Source organism: Vanacampus margaritifer, chromosome 10 (assembly GCF_051991255.1).
Source record: "Vanacampus margaritifer isolate UIUO_Vmar chromosome 10, RoL_Vmar_1.0, whole genome shotgun sequence".
Lineage (NCBI taxonomy): Eukaryota > Metazoa > Chordata > Actinopteri > Syngnathiformes > Syngnathidae > Vanacampus > Vanacampus margaritifer.
In genome coordinates, this window is record NC_135441.1 from 1096742 (window position 1) to 1121906 (window position 25165).

General features: G+C 50.3%; 1 long non-coding RNA gene across 1 annotated transcript; it reads left to right on the top strand.

The window, feature by feature from the left end:
• Positions 1-20693: 20693 nt before the first annotated feature.
• Positions 20694-24516, top strand: LOC144059166 (uncharacterized). The gene is made up of 2 exons (XR_013295580.1): positions 20694-20771; positions 23420-24516. It is a non-coding gene; the product is annotated as an uncharacterized LOC144059166 (long non-coding RNA).
• Positions 24517-25165: the final 649 nt, after the last annotated feature.

Genomic DNA, 25165 nt, shown 5'->3' on the forward strand with positions numbered 1-25165 from the left:
TGAAATGAATGGCTGGCTCCCAGTGGTCAAAATCCCCCATTGAAATGAATGGCGGGCTACCAGGTGTCGAATTCCCCCATTGAAATGAATGGCGGACGCCCAGGAATCAAAATCCCCCAGTGAAATGAATGGCGGGCTACCAGGGATCTAAATCCCCCATTGAAATGAATGATGGGCGCCGAGGAATCAAAATCTCCTAATGAAATGAATGGCGGGCGACCAGGAATCAAAATCCCCCATTGAAATGAATGGCGGGCGCCTAGGGGTCGAAATCCCCCATTGAAATTAATGGCTGGCTACCAGGGATCGAGATTCCCCCATAGAAATGAATGGAGCGGGGTCCCAGTGGTCGAAATCCCCCATTGAAATGAATGGCCGGCTACCAGGGGTCGAATTCCCCCATTTAAATGAATGGTGGGCTCCCAGGGGTCGAAATCCCCCATTGAAATGAATGGCGGGTGCCCAGGAATCAAAATCCCCCATTAAAATGAATGGCGGGCGCCTAGGGGTCGAAATCCCCCATTGAAATTAATGGCTGGCTGCCAGTGGTCGAAATCCCCCATTGAAATGAATGGCGGGCGCCCAGGAATCAAAATCCCCCATGGAAATGAATGACGGGCGCCCAGGAATCAAAATCCCCCAATGAAATGAATGGCAGGCTACCAGGGATCGAAATCCCCCATTGAAATGAATGATGGGCGCCGAGGAATCAAAATCTCCCAATGAAATGAATGGCGGGCTACCAGGGGTAGAAATCTCCCATTGAAATGAATGGCGGGTGCGCCTAGGGGTCGAAATCCCCCATTGAAATGAATGGCGCTCCCAGTGGTCGAATTCACCCAATGAAATGGATGGCGGGCGCCCAGGGGTCGAAATACCCCATTGAAATAAATGGCGGGCTACCAGGGGTCGAAATCCCCCAATGAAATGAAATGCGTGCGCCTAGGGTTCGAAATCCCCAATTGAAATGAATGGCTGGCTCCCAGTGGTCGAAATCCCCCATTGAAATGAATGATGGTTTCCTAGGGGTCGAAATCCCCCATTGAAATGAATGGCTGGCTCCCAGTGGTCGAAATCCCCCATTGAAATGAATGGAGGGCTCCCAGGGATCGAAATCCCTCATTGAAATGAATGGCGGGCTACCAGGGGTGGAAATCCCCCATTGAAATGTTTGGCGGGCTACCAGGGGTCGAATTCCCCCATTGAAATGAATGGCGGGCGACCAGGAGTCAAAATCCCCCATTGAAATGAATGGCGGGCGCCTAGGGGTCGAAATCCCCCATTGAAATGAATGGCTGGCTCCTAGTGGTCGAAATCCCCCATTGAAATGAATGGCGGGCTTCCAGGAGTCGAATTCCCCCATTGAAATGAATGGCGGGCGCTCAGGAATCAAAATCCCCCAATGAAATGAATGGCGGGCTACCAGGGGTCGAAATTCCCCATAGAAATGAATGGTGGGCGCCAAGGGGTCGTAATCCCGCAATGAAATTAATGGCGGGCTACCAGGGGTCGAAATCCCCCATTGAAGTGAATGGCGGGCTACCAGGGATCGAGATTCCCCCATTGAAATGAATGGTGGTCTCCCAGTGGTCGAAATCCCCCATTGAAATGAATGGCGGGCTACCAGGGGTCGAATTCCCCCATTTAAATGAATGGTGGGCTCCCAGGGGTCGAAATCCCCCATAGGAATGAAATGCAGGTTACCAGGGGTTGAAATCCCCCATTGAAATGAATGGCGGCTTACCAGGAAACGAGATTCCCCCATAGGAATGAATGGTGGGGGCGCCTAGGGGTCGAAATCCCCCATTGAAATGAATGGCTGGCTCCCAGTGGTCGAAATCCCCCATTGAAATGAATGGCGGGCTCCCAGGTGTCGAATTCCCCCATTGAAATAAAAGGCGGGCAACCAGGAATCAAAATCCCCCATTGAAATGAATGGCGGGCGCCTAGGGGTCGAAATCCCCCATTGAAATTAATGGCTGGCTCCCAGTGGTCGAAATACCCCATTGAAATGAAAAGCGGGCTACCAGGGATCGAGATTCCGCCATAGAAATGAATGGTGTGCTCCCAGTGGTCAAAATCCCCCATTGAAATGAATGGCGGGCTACCAGGGGTCGATTTCCCCCATTTAAATGAATGGTGGGCTCCCAGGGGTCGAAATCCCCCATAGGAATGAATGGCGGGTTACCAGGGGTCGAAATCCCCCATTTAAATGAATGGTGGGCTCCTAGGGGTCGAAATCCCCCATAGGAATGAATGGAAGGGTTACCAGGGGTTGAAATCCCCCATTGAAATGAATGGCGGGGCTGCCAGGGATCGAGATTCCCCCATAGGAATGAATAGCGGGGGCGCCTAGGGGTCGAAATCCCCCATTGAAATTAATGGCTGGCTCCCAGTGGTCGAATTCCCCCATTGAAATGAATGGCGGGTGCCCAGGAATAAAAATCCCCCAATGAAATGAATGGCGGGCTACCAGGGGTCGAAATACCCCATTGAAATGAATGGCGGGCGCCCAGGGATCGAAATCCCCCATTGAAATGAATGACGGGCGCCGAGGAAAAAAAATCCCCCAATGAAATGAATGGCGGGCTACCAGGGGTCGAAATCTCCCCTTTAAATGAATGGCGGGCGCCCAGGGGTCGAAATCCCCCATTGAAATAAATGGCGGGCTACCAGGGGTTTAAATCCCCCATTGAAATGAATGGCGGGCTACCAGGGGTCGAAATCCCCTATTAAAAAGTATGGCGGGCTTCCAGGGGTCGAATTCCCCCATTGAAATAAAAAGCGGGCTACCAGGGGTCAAAATCCCCCAATGAAATGAATGGCGGGCTACCAGGGATCGAGATTCCCCCATAGAAATGAATGGTGGGCTCCCAGTGGTCGAAATCCCCCATTTAAATGAATGGCGGGCTACCAAGGGTCGAATTCCCCCATTTAAATGAATGGTGGGCTCCTAGGGGTCGAAATCCCCCATAGGAATGAATGGCTGGTTACCAGGGGTTGAAATCCCCCATTGAAATGAATGGCGGGCTACCAGGGATCGAGATTCCCCCATAGGAATGAATAACGGGGGCGCCTAGGGGTCGAAATCCCCCATTGAAATTAATGGCTGGCTCCCAGTGGTCGAATTCAACCATTGAAATGAATGGCGGGTGCCCAGGAATAAAAATCCCCCAATGAAATGAATGGCGGGCTACCAGGGGTCGAAATACCCCATTGAAATGAATGGCGGGCGCCCAGGGATTGAAATCCCCCATTGAAATGAATGACGGGCGCCGAGGAAAAAAAATCCCCCAATGAAATGAATGGCGGGCTACCAGGGGTCGAAATCTCCCATTGAAATGAATGGCGGGCGCCCAGGGGTCGAAATCCCCCATTGAAATAAATGGCGGGCTACCAGGGGTTTAAATCCCCCATTGAAATGAATGGCGGGCTACCAGGGGTCGAAATCCCCCATTAAAAAGTATGGCGGGCTCCCAGGAGTCGAATTCCCCCATTGAAATAAAAAGCGGGCTACCAGGGGTCAAAATCCCCCAATGAAATGAATGGCGGGCTACCAGGGATCGAGATTCCCCCATAGAAATGAATGGTGGGCTCCCAGTGGTCGAAATCCCCCATTGAAATGAATGGCAGGCTACCAGGGGTCGAATTCCCCCATTTAAATGAATGGTGGGCTCCTAGGGGTCGAAATCCCCCATAGGAATAAATGGCAGGTTACCAGGGGTTGAAATCCCCCATTGAAATGAATGGCGGCTACCAGGGATCGAGATTCCCCCATAGGAATGAATGGCGGGGGCGCCTAGGGGTCGAAATCCCCCATTGAAATTAATGGCGGGCTACCAGGGGTGGAAATCCCCCATTGAAATGTTTGGCGGGCTACCAGGGATCGAGATTCCCCCATAGAAATGAATGGTGGGCTCCCAGTGGTCGAAATCCCCCATTGAAATGAATGGCAGGCTACCAGGGGTCGAATTCCCCCATTTAAATGAATGGTGGGCTCCTAGGGGTCGAAATCCCCCATAGGAATAAATGGCAGGTTACCAGGGGTTGAAATCCCCCATTGAAATGAATGGCGGGCTACCAGGGATCGAGATTCCCCCATAGGAATGAATGGCGGGGGCGCCTAGGGGTCAAAATCCCCCATTGAAATTAATGGCGGGCTACCAGGGGTGGAAATCCCCCATTGAAATGTTTGGCGGGCTACCAGGAGTCAAAATCCCCCATTGAAATGAATGGCGGGCGCCTAGGGGTCGAAATCCCCCATTGAAATGAATGGCTGGCTCCTAGTGGTCGAAATCCCCCATTGAAATGAATGGCGGGCTTCCAGGAGTCGAATTCCCCCATTGAAATGAATGGCGGGCGCTCAGGAATCAAAATCCCCCAATGAAATAAATGGCGGGCTACCAGGGGTCGAAATCCCCCATTGAAATAAATGGTGGGCGCCAAGGGGTCGAAATCCCGCAATGAAATTAATGGCGGGCTACCAGGGGTCGAAATCCCCCATTGAAGTGAATGGCGGGCTACCAGGGATCGAGATTCCCCCATAGAAATGAATGGTGGTCTCCCAGTGGTCGAAATCCCCCATTGAAATGAATGGCGGGCTACCAGGGGTCGAATTCCCCCATTTAAATGAATGGTGGGCTCCCAGGGGTCGAAATCCCCCATAGGAATGAAATGCAGGTTACCAGGGGTTGAAATCCCCCATTGAAATGAATGGCGGCTTACCAGGGAACGAGATTCCCCCATAGGAATGAATGGTGGGGGCGCCTAGGGGTCGAAATCCCCCATTGAAATGAATGGCTGGCTCCCAGTGGTCGAAATCCCCCATTGAAATGAATGGCGGGCTCCCAGGTGTCGAATTCCCCCATTGAAATGAAAGGCGGGCAACCAGGAATCAAAATCCCCCATTGAAATGAATGGCGGGCGCCTAGGGGTCGAAATCCCCCATTGAAATTAATGGCTGTCTCCCAGTGGTCGAAATCCCCCATTGAAATGAAAAGCGGGCTACCAGGGATCGAGATTCCGCCATAGAAATGAATGGTGTGCTCCCAGTGGTCAAAATCCCCCATTGAAATGAATGGCGGGCTACCAGGGGTCGAATTCCCCCATTTAAATGAATGGTGGGCTCCCAGGGGTCGAAATCCCCCATAGGAATGAATGGCGGGTTGCCAGGGGTCGAAATCCCCCATTTAAATGAATGGTGGGCTCCTAGGGGTCGAAATCTACCATAGGAATGAATGGAAGGGTTACCAGGGGTCGAAATCCCCCATTGAAATTAATGGCTGGCTCCCAGTGGTCGAATTCCCCCATTGAAATGAATGGCGGGTGCCCAGGAATAAAAATCCCCCAATGAAATGAATGGCGGGCTACCAGGGGTCGAAATACCCCATAGAAATGAATGGCGGGCGTCCAGGGATCGAAATCCCCCATTGAAATGAATGACGGGCGCCGAGGAAAAAAAATCCCCCAATGAAATGAATGGCGGGCTACCAGGGGTCGAAATCTCCCATTGAAATGAATGGCGGGCGCCCAGGGGTCGAAATCCCCCATTGAAATAAATGGCGGGCTACCAGGGGTTTAAATCCCCCATTGAAATGAATGGCGGGCTACCAGGGGTCGAAATCCCCCATTAAAAAGTATGGCGGGCTCCGAGGGGTCGAATTCCCCCATTGAAATAAAAAGCGGGCTACCAGGGGTCAAAATCCCCCAATGAAATGAATGGCGGGCTACCAGGGATCGAGATTCCCCCATAGAAATGAATGGTGGGCTCCCAGTGGTGGAAATACCCCATTGAAATGAATGGCGGGCTACCAGGGGTCGAATTCCCCCATTTAAATGAATGGTGGGCTCCTAGGGGTCGAAATTCCCCATAGGAATGAATGGCAGGTTACCAGGGGTTGAAATGCCCCATTTAAATGAATGGCGGGCTGTCAGGGATCGAGATTCCCCCATAGGAATGAATGGCGGGGGCGCCTAGGGGTCGAAATCCCCCATTGAAATTAATGGCTGGCTCCCAGTGGTCGAATTCCCCCATTGAAATGAATGGCGGGTGCCCAGGAATAAAAATCCCCCAATGAAATGAATGGCGGGCTACCAGGGGTAGAAATCCCCCATTAAAAAGTATGGCGGGCTCCGAGGGGTCGAATTCCCCCATTGAAATAAAAAGCGGGCTACCAGGGGTCAAAATCCCCCAATGAAATGAATGGCGGGCTACCAGGGATCGAGATTCCCCCATAGAAATGAATGGTGGGCTCCCAGTGGTGGAAATCCCCCATTGAAATGAATGGCGGGCTACCAGGGGTCGAATTCCCCCATTTAAATGAATGGTGGGCTCCTAGGGGTCGAAATTCCCCATAGGAATGAATGGCAGGTTACCAGGGGTTGAAATGCCCCATTGAAATGAATGGCGGGCTGCCAGGGATCGAGATTCCCCCATAGGAATGAATGGCGGGGGCGCCTAGGGGTCGAAATCCCCCATTGAAATTAATGGCTGGCTCCCAGTGGTCGAATTACCCCATTGAAATGAATAGCGGGTGCCCAGGAATAAAAATCCCCCAATGAAATGAATGGCGGGCTACCAGGGGTCGAAATACCCCATTGAAATGAATGGCGGGCGCCCAGGGATCGAAATCCCCCATTGAAATGAATGACGTGCGCCGAGGAAAAAAAATCCCCCAATGAAATGAATGGCGGGCTACCAGGGGTCGAAATCTCCCATTTAAATGAATGGCGGGCGCCCAGGGGTCGAAATCCCCCATTGAAATAAATGGCGGGCTACCAGGGGTTTAAATCCCCCATTGAAATGAATGGCGGGCTACCAGGGGTCGAAATCCCCTATTAAAAAGTATGGCGGGCTTCCAGGGGTCGAATTCCCCCATTGAAATAAAAAGCGGGCTACCAGGGGTCAAAATCCCCCAATGAAATGAATGGCGGGCTACCAGGGATCTAGATTCCCCCATAGAAATGAATGGTGGGCTCCCAGTGGTCTAAATCCCCCATTGAAATGAATGGCGGGCTACCAGGGGTCGAATTCCCCCATTTAAATGAATGGTGGGCTCCTAGGGGTCGAAATCCCCCATAGGAATGAATGGCTGGTTACCAGGGGTTGAAATCCCCCATTGAAATGAATGGCGGGCTACCAGGGATCGAGATTCCCCCATAGGAATGAATGGTGGGCAACCAATGGTCGAAATCCCCCATTGAAATGAATGGCGGGCTCCTAGGGGTCGAAATCCCCCATAGGAATGAATGGCTGGCTCCCAGTGGTCGAATTCCCCCATTGAAATGAATGGCGGGTGCCCAGGAATAAAAATCCCCCAATGAAATGAATGGCGGGCTACCAGGGGTCGAAATACCCCATTGAAATGAATGGCGGGCGCCCAGGGATTGAAATCCCCCATTGAAATGAATGACGGGCGCCGAGGAAAAAAAATCCCCCAATGAAATGAATGGCGGGCTACCAGGGGTCGAAATCTCCCATTGAAATGAATGGCGGGCGCCCAGGGGTCGAAATCCCCCATTGAAATAAATGGCGGGCTACCAGGGGTGTAAATCCCCCATTGAAATGAATGGCGGGCTACCAGGGGTCGAAATCCCCCATTAAAAAGTATGGCGGGCTCCCAGGAGTCGAATTCCCCCATTGAAATAAAAAGCGGGCTACCAGGGGTCAAAATCCCCCAATGAAATGAATGGCGGGCTACCAGGGATCGAGATTCCCCCATAGAAATGAATGGTGGGCTCCCAGTGGTCGAAATCCCCCATAGGAATAAATGGCAGGTTACCAGGGGTTGAAATCCCCCATTGAAATGAATGGCGGGCTACCAGGGATCGAGATTCCCCCATAGGAATGAATGGCGGGGGCGCCTAGGGGTCGAAATCCCCCATTGAAATTAATGGCGGGCTACCAGGGGTCGAAATACCCCATTGAAATGAATGGCGGGCGCCCAGGGATCGAAATCCCCCATTGAAATGAATGACGGGCGCCGAGGAAAAAAAATCCCCCAATGAAATGAATAGCGGGCGCCCATGGTTCGAAATCCCCCATTGAAATAAATGGCGGGCTACCAGGGGTTTAAATCCCCCATTGAAATGAATGGCGGGCTACCAGGGGTCGAATTCCCCCATTGAAATAAAAAGCAAGCTACCAGGGGTCAAAATCCCCCAATGAAATGAATGGCGGGCTACCAGGGGTCGAAATCCCCCATTGAAATGAATAGCGAGCGCCCAGGGGTCGAAATCCCCCATTGAAATGAATGGCGGGCTCACAGGGGTCATATCACCAAATGAAATGAATGGCGGGCTACTAGGGGTCGAAATCCCCCATTGAAATGAATGGCGGGCGCCCAGGGGTCGAAATCCCCCAATGAAATGAAATGCGGGCGCCAATGGGTCGAAATCCCCCATTGAAATGAATGGCTGGCTGCCAGTGGTCGAAATCCCCCATTGAAATGAAGGACGGGCTACCAAGGGTGGAAATCCTCCATTGACATGTTTGGCGGGCTACCAGGGGTCGAATTCCCCTATTGAAATGAATGGCGGGCACCCAGGTATCAAAATCCCCCAATGAAATGAATGGCGGGATACCAGGGATCGAAATCCCCCATTGAAATGAATGATGGGCGCCGAGGAATCAAAATCTCCTAATGAAATGAATGGCGGGCGACCAGGAATCAAAATCCCCCATTGAAATGAATGGCGGGCGTCTAGGGGTCGAAATCCCCCATTGAAATTAATGGCTGGCTACCAGGAATCGAGATTCCCCCATAGAAATGAATGGTGGGCAACCAGTGGTCGAAATCCCCCATTGAAATGAATGGCGGGCTACCAGGGGTCGAAATCCCCCATAGGATTGAATGGCGGGTTACCAGGGGTTGAAATCCCCCATTGAAATGAATGGCGGGCGCCTAGGGGTCGAAATCCCCCATTGAAATGAATGGCTGGCTTCCAGTGGTCGAAATCCCCCATTGAAATGAATGGCGGGCTACCGGGGGGCGAATTCCCCCATTGAAATGAATGGCGGGTGCCCAGGAATCAAAATCCCCCATTGAAATGAATGGCGGGCGCCTAGGGGTCGAAATCCCCCATTGAAATTAATGGCTGGCTCCCAGTGGTCGAAATCCCCCATTGAAATGAATGGTGGGCTCCCAGTGGTCGAAATCCCCCATTGAAATGAATGGCGGGCTACCAGGGGTCGAATTCCCCCATTTAAATGAATGGTGGGCTCCCAGGGGTCGAAATCCCCCATAGGAATGAATGGCGGGTTACCAGGGGTTGAAATCCCCCATTGAAATGAATGGCGGGCGCCTAGGGGTCGAAATCCTTCATTGAAATGAATGGCTGGCTTCCAGTGGTCGAAATCCCCCATTGAAATGAATGGCGGGCTACCGGGGGGCGAATTCCCCCATTGAAATGAATGGCGGGTGCCCAGGAATCAAAATCCCCCATTGAAATGAATGGCGGGCGCCTAGGGGTCGAAATCCCCCATTGAAATTAATGGCTGGCTCCCAGTGGTCGAAATCCCCCATTGAAATGAATGGCGGGCGCCCAGGAATCAAATTCCCCCATGGAAATGAATGGCGGGCGCCCAGGAATCAAAATCCCCCAATGAAATGAATGGCGGGCTACCAGGGGTCGAAATCCACCATTGAAATGAATGGCGGGCGCCCAGGAATCAAAATCCCCCATGGAAATGAATGGCGGGCGCCCAGGAATCAAAATCCCCCAATGAAATGAATGGCGGGCTACCAGGGGTCGAAATCCACCATTGAAATGAATGGCGGGCTCCTAGGGGTCGAAATCCCCCATTGAAATGAATGCCTGGCTCCCAGTGGTCGAAATCCCCCATTGAAATGAATGGAGGGCTCCCAGGGGTCGAAATCCCTCATTGAAATGAATGGCGGGCTACCAGTGATCGAAATCCCCCATTGAAATGAATGATGGGCGCCGAGGAATCAAAATCTCCTAATGAAATGAATGGCGGGCGACCAGGAATCAAAATCCCCCATTGAAATGAATGGCGGGCGCCTAGGGGTCGAAATCCCCCATTGAAATTAATGGCTGGCTCCCAGTGGTCGAAATCCCCCATTGAAATGAATGGCGGGCTACCAGGGATCGAGATTCCCCCATAGAAATGAATGGTGGGCTCCCAGTGGTCGAAATCCCCCATTGAAATGAATGGCGGGCTACCAGGGGTTGAATTCCCCCATTTAAATGAATGGTGGGCTCCCAGGGGTCGAAATCCCCCATAGGAATGAATGGCGGGTTACCAGGGGTTGAAATCCCCCATTGAAATGAATGGTGGGCTCCTAGGGGTCGAAATCCCCCATTTGAAATGAATGGCTGGCTCCCAGTGGTCGAAATCCCCCATTGAAATGAATGGCGGGCTACCGGGGGTCGAATTCCCCCATTGAAATGAATGGCGGGTGCCCAGGAATAAAAATCCCCCAATGAAATGAATGACGGGCTACCAGGGGTCAAAATACCCCATTGAAATGAATGGCGGCCGCCCAGGGATCGAAATCCCCCATTGAAATGATTGACGGGCGCCGAGGAAAAAAAATCCCCCAATGAAATGAATGGCGGGCTACCAGGGGTCGAAATCTCCCATTGAAATGAATGGCGGGGGCGCCTAGGGGTCAAAATCCCACATTGAAATGAATGGCTGGCTCCCAGTGGTCGAAATCCCCCATTGAAATGAATGCCGGGCTCCCAGGGGTCGAATTCCCCCATTGAAATGGATGGCGGGCGCCCAGGGGTCGAAATCCCCCATTGAAATAAATGACGGGCTACCAGGGGTTTAAATCCCCCATTGAAATGAATGGCGGGCTACCAGGGGTCGAAATCCCCCATTAAAAAGTATGGCGGGCTCCCAGGGGTCAAATTCCCCCATTGAAATGAATGGCGGAATACTAGGGGTCGAAATCCCCCAATGAAATGAATGGCGGGCTACCAGGGGTCGAAATCCCCCATTGAAAAGAATGGCGGGCACCCAGGGGTCGAATTCCCCCATTTAAATGAATGGTGGGCTCCCAGGGGTCGAAATCCCCCATAGGAATGAATGGCGGGTTACCAGAGGTTGAAATTCCCCATTGAAATAAATGACGGGCTACCAGGGGTTTAATTCCCCCATTGAAATGAATGGCGGGCTACCAGGGGTCGAAATCCCCCATTAAAAAGTATGGCGGGCTCCCAGGGGTCGAATTCCCCCATTGAAATGAAAAGCGGGCTACCAGGGGTCAAAATCCCCCAATGAAATTAATGGCGGGCTACCAGGGGTCGAAATCCCCCATTGAAATGAATAGCGAGCGCCCAGGGGTCGAAATCCCCCATTGAAATGAATGGCGGGCTCACAGGGGTCATATCCCCAAATGAAATGAATGGCGGGCTACTAGGGGTCGAAATCCCTCAATGAAATGAATGGCGGGCTACCAGGGGTCGAAATCCCCCATTGAAAAGAATGGCGGGCACCCAGGGGTCGAATTCCCCCATTTAAATGAATGGTGGGCTCCCAGGGGTCGAAATCCCCCATAGGAATGAATGGCGGGTTACCAGAGGTTGAAATCCCCCATTGAAATAAATGGCGGGCTACCAGGAATTGAGATCCCTCCATAGGAATGAATGGCGGGGGCGCCTAGGGGTCAAAATCCCCCATTGAAATGAATGGCTGGCTCCCAGTGGTCGAAATCCCCCATTGAAATGAATGGCGGGCTCCCAGGGGTCGAATTCCCCAATTGAAATGAATGGCGGGCGACCAGGAGTCAAAATCCCCCATTGAAATGAATGGCGGGCGCCTAGGGGTTGAAATCCCCCATTGAAATCTATGGCTGGCTCCCAGTGGTCGAAATCCCCCATTGAAATTAATGCCTGGCGCCCAGGGGTCGAAATCCCCCATTGAAATGAATGGCGGACCCACAGGGGTCATATCCCCAAATGAAATGAAAGGCGGGCTACTAGGGGTCGAAATCCCCCATTGAAATTAATGACGGGCTCCTAGGGGTTGAAATCAACCATTGAAATTAATGCCTGGCTCCCAGTGGTCGAAATCCCCCATTGAAATGAATGGCGGGCTCCCAGGGGTCAAATTCCCACATTGAAATGAATGGCGGGCGACCAGGAGTCAAAATCCCCCATAGGAATGAATGGCGGGTTACCAGGGGTTGAAATCCCCCATTGAAATGAATGGCGGGCGCCGAGGGGTCGAAATCCCCCATTGAAATGAATGGCTGGCTTCCAGTGGTCGAAATCCCCCATTGTAATGAATGGCGGGCTACCGGGGGTCGAATTCCCCCATTGAAATGAATGGCGGGTGCCCAGGAATCAAAATCCCCTATTGAAATGAATGGCGGGCGCCTAGGGGTCGAAATCCCCCATTGAAATTAATGGCTGGCTCCCAGTGGTCGAAATCCCCCATTAAAATGAATGGCGGGCGCCCAGGAATCAAAATCCCCCAATGAAATGAATGGCGGGCTAACAGGGGTCGAAATCCCCCATTGAAATGAATGGCGGGCTCCTAGGGGTCGAAATCCCCCATTGAAATGAATGCCTGGCTCCCAGTGGTCGAAATCCCCCATTGAAATGAATGGAGGGCTCCCAGGGGTCGAAATCCCTCATTGAAATGAAAGTTGGGCTACCAGGGATCGAAATCCCCCACTGAAATGAATGATGGGCGCCGAGGAATCAAAATATCCTAATGAAATGAATGGCGGGCGACCAGGAATCAAAATCCCCCATTGAAATGAATGGCGGGCGCCTAGGGGTCGAAATCCCCCATTGAAATTAATGGCTGGCTCCCAGTGGTCGAAATCCAATGGCGGGTGCCCAGGAATCAAAATCCCCCATTGAAATGAATGGCGGGCTACCAGGGGTCGAATTCCCCCATTGAAATAAAAAGCAAGCTACCAGGGGTCAAAATCCCCCAATGAAATGAATGGCGGGCTACCAGGGGTCGAAATCCCCCATTGAAATGAATAGCGAGCGCCCAGGGGTCGAAATCCCCCATTGAAATGAATGGCGGGCTCACAGGGGTCATATCACCAAATGAAATGAATGGCGGGCTACTAGGGGTCGAAATCCCCCATTGAAATGAATGGCGGGCGCCCAGGGGTCGAAATCCCCCAATGAAATGAAATGCGGGCGCCAATGGGTCGAAATCCCCCATTGAAATGAATGGCTGGCTGCCAGTGGTCGAAATCCCCCATTGAAATGAAGGACGGGCTACCAAGGGTGGAAATCCTCCATTGACATGTTTGGCGGGCTACCAGGGGTCGAATTCCCCTATTGAAATGAATGGCGGGCACCCAGGTATCAAAATCCCCCAATGAAATGAATGGCGGGATACCAGGGATCGAAATCCCCCATTGAAATGAATGATGGGCGCCGAGGAATCAAAATTTTCTAATGAAATGAATGGCGGGCGACCAGGAATCAAAATCCCCCATTGAAATGAATGGCGGGCGTCTAGGGGTCGAAATCCCCCATTGAAATTAATGGCTGGCTACCAGGAATCGAGATTCCCCCATAGAAATGAATGGTGGGCAACCAGTGGTCGAAATCCCCCATTGAAATGAATGGCGGGCTACCAGGGGTCGAAATCCCCCATAGGATTGAATGGCGGGTTACCAGGGGTTGAAATCCCCCATTGAAATGAATGGCGGGCGCCTAGGGGTCGAAATCCCCCATTGAAATGAATGGCTGGCTTCCAGTGGTCGAAATCCCCCATTGAAATGAATGGCGGGCTACCGGGGGGCGAATTCCCCCATTGAAATGAATGGCGGGTGCCCAGGAATCAAAATCCCCCATTGAAATGAATGGCGGGCGCCTAGGGGTCGAAATCCCCCATTGAAATTAATGGCTGGCTCCCAGTGGTCGAAATCCCCCATTGAAATGAATGGTGGGCTCCCAGTGGTCGAAATCCCCCATTGAAATGAATGGCGGGCTACCAGGGGTCGAATTCCCCCATTTAAATGAATGGTGGGCTCCCAGGGGTCGAAATCCCCCATAGGAATGAATGGCGGGTTACCAGGGGTTGAAATCCCCCATTGAAATGAATGGCGGGCGCCTAGGGGTCGAAATCCTTCATTGAAATGAATGGCTGGCTTCCAGTGGTCGAAATCCCCCATTGAAATGAATGGCGGGCTACCGGGGGGCGAATTCCCCCATTGAAATGAATGGCGGGTGCCCAGGAATCAAAATCCCCCATTGAAATGAATGGCGGGCGCCTAGGGGTCGAAATACCCCATTGAAATTAATGGCTGGCTCCCAGTGGTCGAAATCCCCCATTGAAATGAATGGCGGGCGCCCAGGAATCAAATTCCCCCATGGAAATGAATGGCGGGCGCCCAGGAATCAAAATCCCCCAATGAAATGAATGGCGGGCTACCAGGGGTCGAAATCCACCATTGAAATGAATGGCGGGCGCCCAGGAATCAAAATCCCCCATGGAAATGAATGGCGGGCGCCCAGGAATCAAAATCCCCCAATGAAATGAATGGCGGGCTACCAGGGGTCGAAATCCACCATTGAAATGAATGGCGGGCTCCTAGGGGTCGAAATCCCCCATTGAAATGAATGCCTGGCTCCCAGTGGTCGAAATCCCCCATTGAAATGAATGGAGGGCTCCCAGGGGTCGAAATCCCTCATTGAAATGAATGGCGGGCTACCAGTGATCGAAATCCCCCATTGAAATGAATGATGGGCGCCGAGGAATCAAAATCTCCTAATGAAATGAATGGCGGGCGACCAGGAATCAAAATCCCCCATTGAAATGAATGGCGGGCGCCTAGGGGTCGAAATCCCCCATTGAAATTAATGGCTGGCTCCCAGTGGTCGAAATCCCCCATTGAAATGAATGGCGGGCTACCAGGGATCGAGATTCCCCCATAGAAATGAATGGTGGGCTCCCAGTGGTCGAAATCCCCCATTGAAATGAATGGCGGGCTACCAGGGGTTGAATTCCCCCATTTAAATGAATGGTGGGCTCCCAGGGGTCGAAATCCCCCATAGGAATGAATGGCGGGTTACCAGGGGTTGAAATCCCCCATTGAAATGAATGGTGGGCTCCTAGGGGTCGAAATCCCCCATTTGAAATGAATGGCTGGCTCCCAGTGGTCGAAATCCCCCATTGAAATGAATGGCGGGCTACCGGGGGTCGAATTCCCCCATTGAAATGAATGGCGGGTGCCCAGGAATAAAAATCCCCCAATGAAATGAATGACGGGCTACCAGGGGTCAAAATACCCCATTGAAATGAATGGCGGCCGCCCAGGGATCGAAATCCCCCATTGAAATGATTGACGGGCGCCGAGGAAAAAAAATCCCCCAATGAAATGAATGGCGGGCTACCAGGGGTCGAAATCTCCCATTGAAATGAATGGCGGGGGCGCCTAGGGGTCGAAATCCCACATTGAAATGAATGGCTGGCTCCCAGTGGTCGAAATCCCCCATTGAAATGAATGCCGGGCTCCCAGGGGTCGAATTCCCCCATTGAAATGGATGGCGGGCGCCCAGGGGTCGAAATCCCCCATTGAAATAAATGACGGGCTACCAGGGGTTTAAATCCCCCATTGAAATGAATGGCGGGCTACCAGGGGTCGAAATCCCCCATTAAAAAGTATGGCGGGCTCCCAGGGGTCAAATTCCCCCATTGAAATGAATGGCGGAATACTAGGGGTCGAAATCCCCCAATGAAATGAATGGCGGGCTACCAGGGGTCGAAATCCCCCATTGAAAAGAATGGCGGGCACCCAGGGGTCGAATTCCCCCATTTAAATGAATGGTGGGCTCCCAGGGGTCGAAATCCCCCATAGGAATGAATGGCGGGTTACCAGAGGTTGAAATTCCCCATTGAAATAAATGACGGGCTACCAGGGGTTTAATTCCCCCATTGAAATGAATGGCGGGCTACCAGGGGTCGAAATCCCCCATTAAAAAGTATGGCGGGCTCCCAGGGGTCGAATTCCCCCATTGAAATGAAAAGCGGGCTACCAGGGGTCAAAATCCCCCAATGAAATTAATGGCGGGCTACCAGGGGTCGAAATCCCCCATTGAAATGAATAGCGAGCGCCCAGGGGTCGAAATCCCCCATTGAAATGAATGGCGGGCTCACAGGGGTCATATCCCCAAATGAAATGAATGGCGGGCTACTAGGGGTCGAAATCCCCCAATGAAATGAATGGCGGGCTACCAGGGGTCGAAATCCCCCATTGAAAAGAATGGCGGGCACCCAGGGGTCGAATTCCCCCATTTAAATGAATGGTGGGCTCCCAGGGGTCGAAATCCCCCATAGGAATGAATGGCGGGTTACCAGAGGTTGAAATCCCCCATTGAAATAAATGGCGGGCTACCAGGAATTGAGATCCCTCCATAGGAATGAATGGCGGGGGCGCCTAGGGGTCAAAATCCCCCATTGAAATGAATGGCTGGCTCCCAGTGGTCGAAATCCCCCATTGAAATGAATGGCGGGCTCCCAGGGGTCGAATTCCCCAATTGAAATGAATGGCGGGCGACCAGGAGTCAAAATCCCCCATTGAAATGAATGGCGGGCGCCTAGGGGTTGAAATCCCCCATTGAAATCTATGGCTGGCTCCCAGTGGTCGAAATCCCCCATTGAAATTAATGCCTGGCGCCCAGGGGTCGAAATCCCCCATTGAAATGAATGGCGGACCCACAGGGGTCATATCCCCAAATGAAATGAAAGGCGGGCTACTAGGGGTCGAAATCCCCCATTGAAATTAATGACGGGCTCCTAGGGGTTGAAATCAACCATTGAAATTAATGCCTGGCTCCCAGTGGTCGAAATCCCCCATTGAAATGAATGGCGGGCTCCCAGGGGTCAAATTCCCACATTGAAATGAATGGCGGGCGACCAGGAGTCAAAATCCCCCATAGGAATGAATGGCGGGTTACCAGGGGTTGAAATCCCCCATTGAAATGAATGGCGGGCGCCGAGGGGTCGAAATCCCCCATTGAAATGAATGGCTGGCTTCCAGTGGTCGAAATCCCCCATTGTAATGAATGGCGGGCTACCGGGGGTCGAATTCCCCCATTGAAATGAATGGCGGGTGCCCAGGAATCAAAATCCCCTATTGAAATGAATGGCGGGCGCCTAGGGGTCGAAATCCCCCATTGAAATTAATGGCTGGCTCCCAGTGGTCGAAATCCCCCATTAAAATGAATGGCGGGCGCCCAGGAATCAAAATCCCCCAATGAAATGAATGGCGGGCTACCAGGGGTCGAAATCCCCCATTGAAATGAATGGCGGGCTCCTAGGGGTCGAAATCCCCCATTGAAATGAATGCCTGGCTCCCAGTGGTCGAAATCCCCCATTGAAATGAATGGAGGGCTCCCAGGGGTCGAAATCCCTCATTGAAATGAAAGTTGGGCTACCAGGGATCGAAATCCCCCACTGAAATGAATGATGGGCGCCGAGGAATCAAAATATCCTAATGAAATGAATGGCGGGCGACCAGGAATCAAAATCCCCCATTGAAATGAATGGCGGGCGCCTAGGGGTCGAAATCCCCCATTGAAATTAATGGCTGGCTCCCAGTGGTCGAAATCCAATGGCGGGTGCCCAGGAATCAAAATCCCCCATTGAAATGAATGGCGGGCGCCCAGGAATCAAAATCCCCCAATGAAATGAATGGCGGACTACCAGGGGTCGAAATCCCCCATTGAAATGAATGGCGGGCGCCAAGGGGTCGAAATCCCGCAATGAAAGGAATGGCGGGCTACCAGGGGTCGAAATCCCCCATTGAAATGAATGGCGTCCTACCAGGGATCGAGATTCCCCCATAGAAATGAATGTTGGTCTCCCAGTGGTCGAAATCCCCCATTGAAATGAATGGCGGGCTACCAGGGGTATAATTCCCCCATTTAAATGAATGGTGGGCTCCTAGGGGTCGAAATCCCCCATAGGAATGAATGGCAGGTTACCAGGGGATGAAATCCCCCATTGAAATGAATGGCGGGCTACCAGGGATCGAGATTCCCCCATAGGAATGAATGGTGGGGGCGCCTAGGGGTCGAAATCCCCCATTGAAATGAATGGCTGGCTCCCAGTGGTTGAAATCCCCCATTGAAATGAATGGCGGGCTCCCAGGTGTCGAATTCCCCCATTGAAATGAAAGGCGGGCAACCAGGAATCAAAATCCCCCATTGAAATGAATGGCGGGCGCCTAGGGGTCGAAATCCCTGTTGGGTCTGATATTACAGATCCCCTTAGTTACTGACCGTGCACCAAGGAAAAAGGAGGCAGAAGCTGTTGCTTTGTTTTATTGCAACCGCGGCTGGGAGAGGAGAGGAGGCGCGAGACCTTAACTCACGCTCGGCTCCTTCCGACTCTCTCTCCTCCCCCGGCCACCTCGTCGCTTTTATTACAGTTAAGTTTCAGTTTCGTTTCATACGTCATGGAAAAATACAAAACATTAGAGAAAGTTGAGCGGCGCCTCTAAACGACAGTTGATAATATAAAAACACAAAAATATATACAGGATATTCTTTAAAATACACATAATGTTAAGACTACTGTTTTAAGCAACTTCACATTCCCTCCTGTTGTGGATTTAAAAGGATATCAGTAAATACTAAAACAATTAAGTTTTCTCAGTATTACTTCATTAATAGATTCACAACATTTGAACCATTCTCAGGAAATGGCGAAAACCCTTAACTTAAAGGGAAAAATTCCATAACTCCCCCACCGCACGGTGACGAGAACCTCTTGGTCTGAGAATGGAACTGGATTTGAAGTTAGGAAAACACAATAAGATGAGGGTCACACTTTTGTGTCGGTCTCCACAGTGTCAACATAATCCTCTACGCGTAGTAAGTTATATTGATACATCTGGGCCACGAACATACGGGCGACTAATCTCTTAGACATTGGGACAATACAGCAGGAACAAATAACACATCATAAGATAAACATTATAATGATCAAAGTCCAAACAATGTCTGAAAAAGGGTCATCTTCTCCTTTGTTTCTTCTTCTTTTTGACAAGAATCCGGGGGTAATCCCTTATCTGAGTTCGGTGACCTTTTTGCAGTGACTCTGGTGGATCCACGTCTCTCTCTCAGCGATTTTGAGAGCGGTGGGTGTGGTCAGGAGAACAACGAATGGGCCGTCCCAGCATGGGCTCGACCATGTTTTCCTTTTTATCACCTTCACCAACACCAGGTCACCCGGGGTCACCGTTTCCTGTGCAGGAGGAAGAGAGGTAGAGGGCAGATCATTTGCTCTTGACACAGTCCGTTCTTTAAACAAGTCACATAACCATTTAGTCAGTGGATCTGCCTCTCCTGTTTTGTCTGACCATGGCTGATTTTCCCATAAGGGGAGCACAAAGGGTCTGCCTGTTACTGCCTCAAAGGGCGTGATCCCTTGTGGGTTTGGCGTTATTCTCATGTAAGTTTTTACTAGAGATAAACACTCAGGCCATGGTTTTTTGGTTTCTTCCATGGTCTTTTTGAGTCTTAGTTTAATAGTACCGTTGGTCCGTTCAACTAAGCCTGCGCTCTGTGGGTGATATGCACAATGATTTTTTAGGGTGATCCCTAAGTGAACGGCCATATTGTCAACGATGGTATTTACAAAATGGCTACCGTTATCACTCCACAAGACTCGTGGAATGCCATGTTCTGGTATTATGTGTTTACAAATAGCTTTAGCTACTGTGAGGGCGTTTGGATGTTTTGAAGGAACAAGTTCAACCCATTTAGTTAGTGAGTCTACTAACACTAAACAGTACTTGTGCTGACCACTTTTGTGTAGTTCAATAAAGTCCATGTGTAAAACTTCAAATGGGTAGGAGCCCACTGGGCATTTCCCTCTCTGTGGTCTTAAGTTTCCCTGAGCATTGTGACGACAACACACCATACATGACCGACAAAAAGTTTTAAAATAGGTTTGTAAGCCCTGTGGTATTGTCATTGTCTGTTCTACCATAGATACCATCCCTCCTGTTGAGACATGGGACTTGCCATGACTCAATGTGGCTACTGCGTGGAACAGACTGCGGGGGATGACTGGTCGGTCTTCTTTGTGGTAGAGGCCTTCTGGGGTGAGTTCAATGTTCATCATTTTCCATAGTGTTTTTTCTTTGTCTGGAGCGTTGTTTTGCATGTCAATTAGTACTTGTTTTGGAATGTTGTTGTGTTGTTGTGTTTCTTTGTGGTTGGCGAGCATGACGATCTTTGTTTTGTCTTGGCCTGCTTGCTTGGCTGCCAAATCTGCTTTTGCATTTCCTACAGAAACGGCGTCTTTTGCTGAGGTGTGAGCTTTGCATTTGCATACTGCTATTTTGGAGGGTAGCAGTACAGCGGCCAAAAGGTCAGTGAGTAATTTGGCGTGTTGAACAGGTTTTCCTGTTGATGTTTTCATTCCTCGTCGAGCCCACATGGCGGCAAAGATGTGCAATGTCGAGTGGGCATATTGGCTGTCGGTCCAAATTGTTACTGCTTTGTCTTTGAATAATTTACATGCTTCTGTTAGCGCGATGAGTTCTGCTGCTTGTGCTGACAGATTTCCTATTAATCGTCCGCTCTTCAGTGTCTTTTGTTGTGTGACCACTGCATAGCCTGTGTTGGTGTTGCCTAGTTCATCTTTGCTTGAGGAACCATCTACAAACACTGCTTCTCCTTCTTGTAAGGGTGTGTCTAACAAATCTCTTCTTGGTTTGCAGATTTCCTCGGTGGCTTCTGTGCAACTGTGTGGTGTCCCATCTGTCTCCACTGGGAGGAGACTTGCAGGATTGAGAGTGCTGCATCTCTTGATGGTAAGATGGGGTTGGGACAACAGTACAGCTGTTAGGCCAAGATGTCTTGCTGGTGAGAGAAATGACATCTTTGTTTGAGTCAAAAGAACATCTACTGAGTGTGTTACTAGTAGAGTGGTGGGATGGAACAACACCAATTCGGCGGATGCTTGGACAGCCATTGCTGCGGCACACACTGCTTGGACACACTGGGGCAGGGCTCTGGCGACAGCATCAAGTTTCTTTGAGTAGTAGGCCACTGGTCGCATTTGTGTACCATGTTGTTGGAGTAGGACGGATGTCATGAATCCGTCTTTGCAGTCCACTGTTTGGGTAAACAGTTTCTTGTAGTCGGGTAGGCCCAAAGGGCCTGTGCTTGTGATGGTCTGTTTTATCTGATTGAACTTGTCATTAGCTATTTTCGTCCATGTGATGGGATCGGCCAGGGCGATGTCTTCTTGGTAAATTAAATCCACCAGTGGTTGCGTTATTTCGGCGAAGTCCAGAACCCATAGACGGCAAAAGTTCACTAGGCCTAGGAAGGCCATCATCTGTCTTTTGGTCTTTGGTTTGGGGGCATCAAGGATAGCTTGTTTCCGATCAGGGGTTAGTTTTCTTCCTTCTGCCGATATGATGTGACCTAAGAAAACTACTTCGGTCTGAGTCCACTGTAGTTTGGTCAGTGAGGCTTTGTTTCCTGTCTTTGCCAGGTGTTGACACAGTTTCACTGCTTCTTCTTGATTTTCTTCTTTGGTTGGACTGGCGATGAGAATGTCATCTACGTAAATCAAGATTTGAGTGGTTTCACTGTGTTCATGGAGGCTCAGACAGTTGTTGATTTCTTGAGAGAAAATGGTGGGGCTCTCTGCATAGCCTTGGGGTAGTCTCGTATAGGTGTACTTCTTTTGATTAAAGGTGAAACCAAACCAATGACGGGCAGACTCGTGCAATGGGATGGAAAAGAAGGCGTTGCTTAGATCAATTACTGTGAACCATTTCTGTTCTGGCTTCAGCGCATTGAGTAGAGTGTGGGGGTCGGGGACGCAGGGGGCTCTCTGTTTTACTGCCTGATTTACGGCTCTTAAGTCGTGGACCATTCGCCAGGTCGTGGTGTCTGCTTTCTTTACTGGAAAGATTGGAGTGTTACAAGTTACCTTGGGGGCTTCTATGAGCACTCCAGCTTTTACCATGTTCATGATTACTGGTGTGATTCCTTCTTTGGCATCAGGTTTGAGTGGGTATTGATTGATTCGTGGGCGATAGTTTGTTCTTGGTTCAATTGTTACTTCTGTGGCTGTGGTCATTAGGCCCACATCGGTTTTTGACGCTGACCACAGCTGAGGTGGTATTTGATCCATGGCGTCTTTTAGTGCCAGGATCGTGGTTTCCTCCGGATGTCATGTACTTAGGTGGGTGCTGGGGACAAATGTTGTCACCCAGTTTAGTTTTTTCCTCCAGACCACGTTTCCTGATGACATGATGCGTTTAAATCTTCCATCTTGACATGGAGTCCACGGAAGTCGTTGTTCGGACCATGTTACATCTCTTATTTTTGATCCTATGTCTTTCCATCTCCAGCCTGTTGGTTTTGCCAGTGAAATGTGGAAGGGAATGCCAACGCCTTCATATGTGGTTAATGCATATATGTAATCTGGAAAGATTACTGTGGCTGCCATCCATCCTGCCTGTTCGTCCCAAATTAGGTCTTTTATTTGGGCCCGCATGGTTGTCAATCGGGACCATTGATCAAAGAAGTCTCTGTCCTCTTTGTTCGGGGCGAAGCGGATGGTGGAGTGAAGTGGGTACGTGGTTTGGGGCACCCAATTTGAATTTGGTAGGATTTGTTCTGGCATCTGTTGCAGATTGTTTGTTACTGATGTTGGACCTTTTTGGATCGGATCCAGACTGTAGAATGGGCGTGGTTTGTCTTTTCCTTCTAGTACTAACATCTGCATTGGTGTTTCTTGTCCTCTTTTTGTCACGACCATGCTGGAGCCTTTGACCATTAATACAAGGCTCATGGCTTTTATCAAATCTCGTCCGATGAGGTTTTCAGGACAACGAGGCACGTAAACGAAAGTTTGATCTGGGTATTCTGTTCCGTCTTCATCAATAATGGTCAGTGGTTCGGTAAAGTAATGGATGGCTGGTCTACCTCCCACTCCTATGACCATTATTGTGCTTTTTGACAATTTGACACCTGTTGGTAGATCAGTGATCACGGAGGATTGTGCTCCTGAATCCACAATGAATTTCAATGTTGTAGTAAATGGCCCTAAGCCTAGTTTTCTTACTGCTGGGTCAATAGAGGACATCTGGCTAAACAGGACTGTCAGGTCAAGCACCTCGACGATCGTTCTGGTGTCATCAGGGTTTTCATCACTTGACCTTTCCTGCTCGCGTCATTCGGTTGGATCCCAGTGGTCAGATTTTGGGGTCTCAATTTTTTGTTTGGAGCGGCAATCTCGGGCAAAGTGGCCGTACTTGCCACAATTGTAGCACACATCCTGTCTGGTGGCTGGTCGGCCTCTTCCTCTTCCGCGTCCACGTCCTCTACCCCGATTGGGTTGGTTTTGGTAGTAAATTGGTCCAGAAGGTGGAGGAGAGGCATGTTGAAAAAATGTGTGCATGGCATTGAAGACTGATGATTGCGCTTTTTGTCTTTTTAGGTCTTCAGCGTGTGAGGCCCAAGCTACGAGATCATTCACCGGGGCAGTTCTCCAGGTGTGGTAATGTTTCTTGATAAAATTGACTGTACCGTCCACTAGTCCATCCAGGAATGTTGCCCGCAGTAATGTTTGGTATGTGCTTTGTGCCTCAGTGCTTTCTTCGATGCCACCATGTAGTTTCAGTACGTCTTGGAGGCGGTCCACATATTTTTGTGCGCTTTCTTCAGGTTCTTGGCGGCATTGGCGGACTTTAGTTAAATCAGGTGGTTTCTTGAACACTGCGATGGCTCTTTCTAAAAGAGTATTTAGGGCGTTGTCTAGTTCTTGGCCTGGTTGGTAGACTTGGCCTCGTTGGTTGGCTGGAGCAAAGGCTCCTTGGAATCTTCCAACTCGATGTCCTGCGGTCAGACGTAGGACGCTTAGTAATTCATTGCCATTGAGGTGATAGGATCCATGTAGTTCTCTAATTGCAGCTGCCCATTTTTCAACGTTGTCTTCAATGGGAGGAACTGATGCGCATGCGGCTACTTTTTCTTCTTCGGTCCATGGGCGATAGAGCAGCAAGGTCTGTGGATGAGCAGGTTGACCAGGATTTGGCATTCCATAAGCTGGGTTGGCTACAGCTACCATGGGATATGCTGCCACCTGCTGAATGTCTGGGTATAATTTTGTTGTTGCAGCCAGGACGTCTGCTGTTGGTTTGTTTGATCTTGTACGGCTTCCAATAGGAGGGGAGGCTCCGTCCCCAAAACTCGTGGAGGTGGAATTTGGGGAGGAGGTAGACGGGGTAGGCGGTTCCCGCTGTTGGTTGACGTTTACTTCCTCTTCTGGATCATTTTGCTGTCGCACTTCAGCCGGTGCATTTCCGTTGTCTCTTCGTCTGGCGCCGGTTTCTTCCGTTGGTCTTATCTTCATCTGATACATTTTTCTTTCTGTCTTTTCCTTTTTTCTTTTCTCACTTTCCAAAATGCTTTCTGCCCTCATTTTACACTGTTTTATCCACACTTCAACAGCACGTAGTTGTGCTTCCAATTTTTCTACATTCTTTCCCTTTTTAATCTTATCTCATAAACTCGCACAAAGTACACACCCACACACACACACACACACACACACAAGCACACACACACACAAGCACACACACACAAAAACTCACACACAAACACACACACTTAGTCTTTTCTGTGGTGCACCACTTTCTAATTTAAAACCATGATTTGTGTTTTAGGCGATTATTTTTAATCGCAGTCAGTTCTGTTCTGACCTAATAAATCTTAGTTATATTGAACACAGATATTTTGGTAACCAATGAGTGGGGAGGTGTAAATTATTACGTATTTACGGCAACGTTTAATTTCCTCTACCCGGGCACCCGAAAACGACACTTTTTTTTAAGTTAAAAACTAGTCAATAAAAGTATTTTGGATCTCATCTAATAAAACCGTGATCCCTTTGATGCCCGGATCATGTATACCATGGGTTTTTTTTCTCTTCTTCACGGGCCAACGCCCAAGCGCTTCTCTTTTACTCCCCACTTTTCTATTTTTCTCTTACTTCTTCAGTATATTTAGTGTTCCTTTTTTCAAACTTCTGTGTAAATCGTGATAATTAAACAGCATAATACCTGTTAGTCCTCTGTGCCGGTCTGGTTCGCAGGACCCGGTGTCCGGGCGAACGGCCGAGGCCGGAGCGACGAGACCCGTCAAGCAAGGGGAGACGCTGTCGACAGATTCTCGGTGTCCTCGG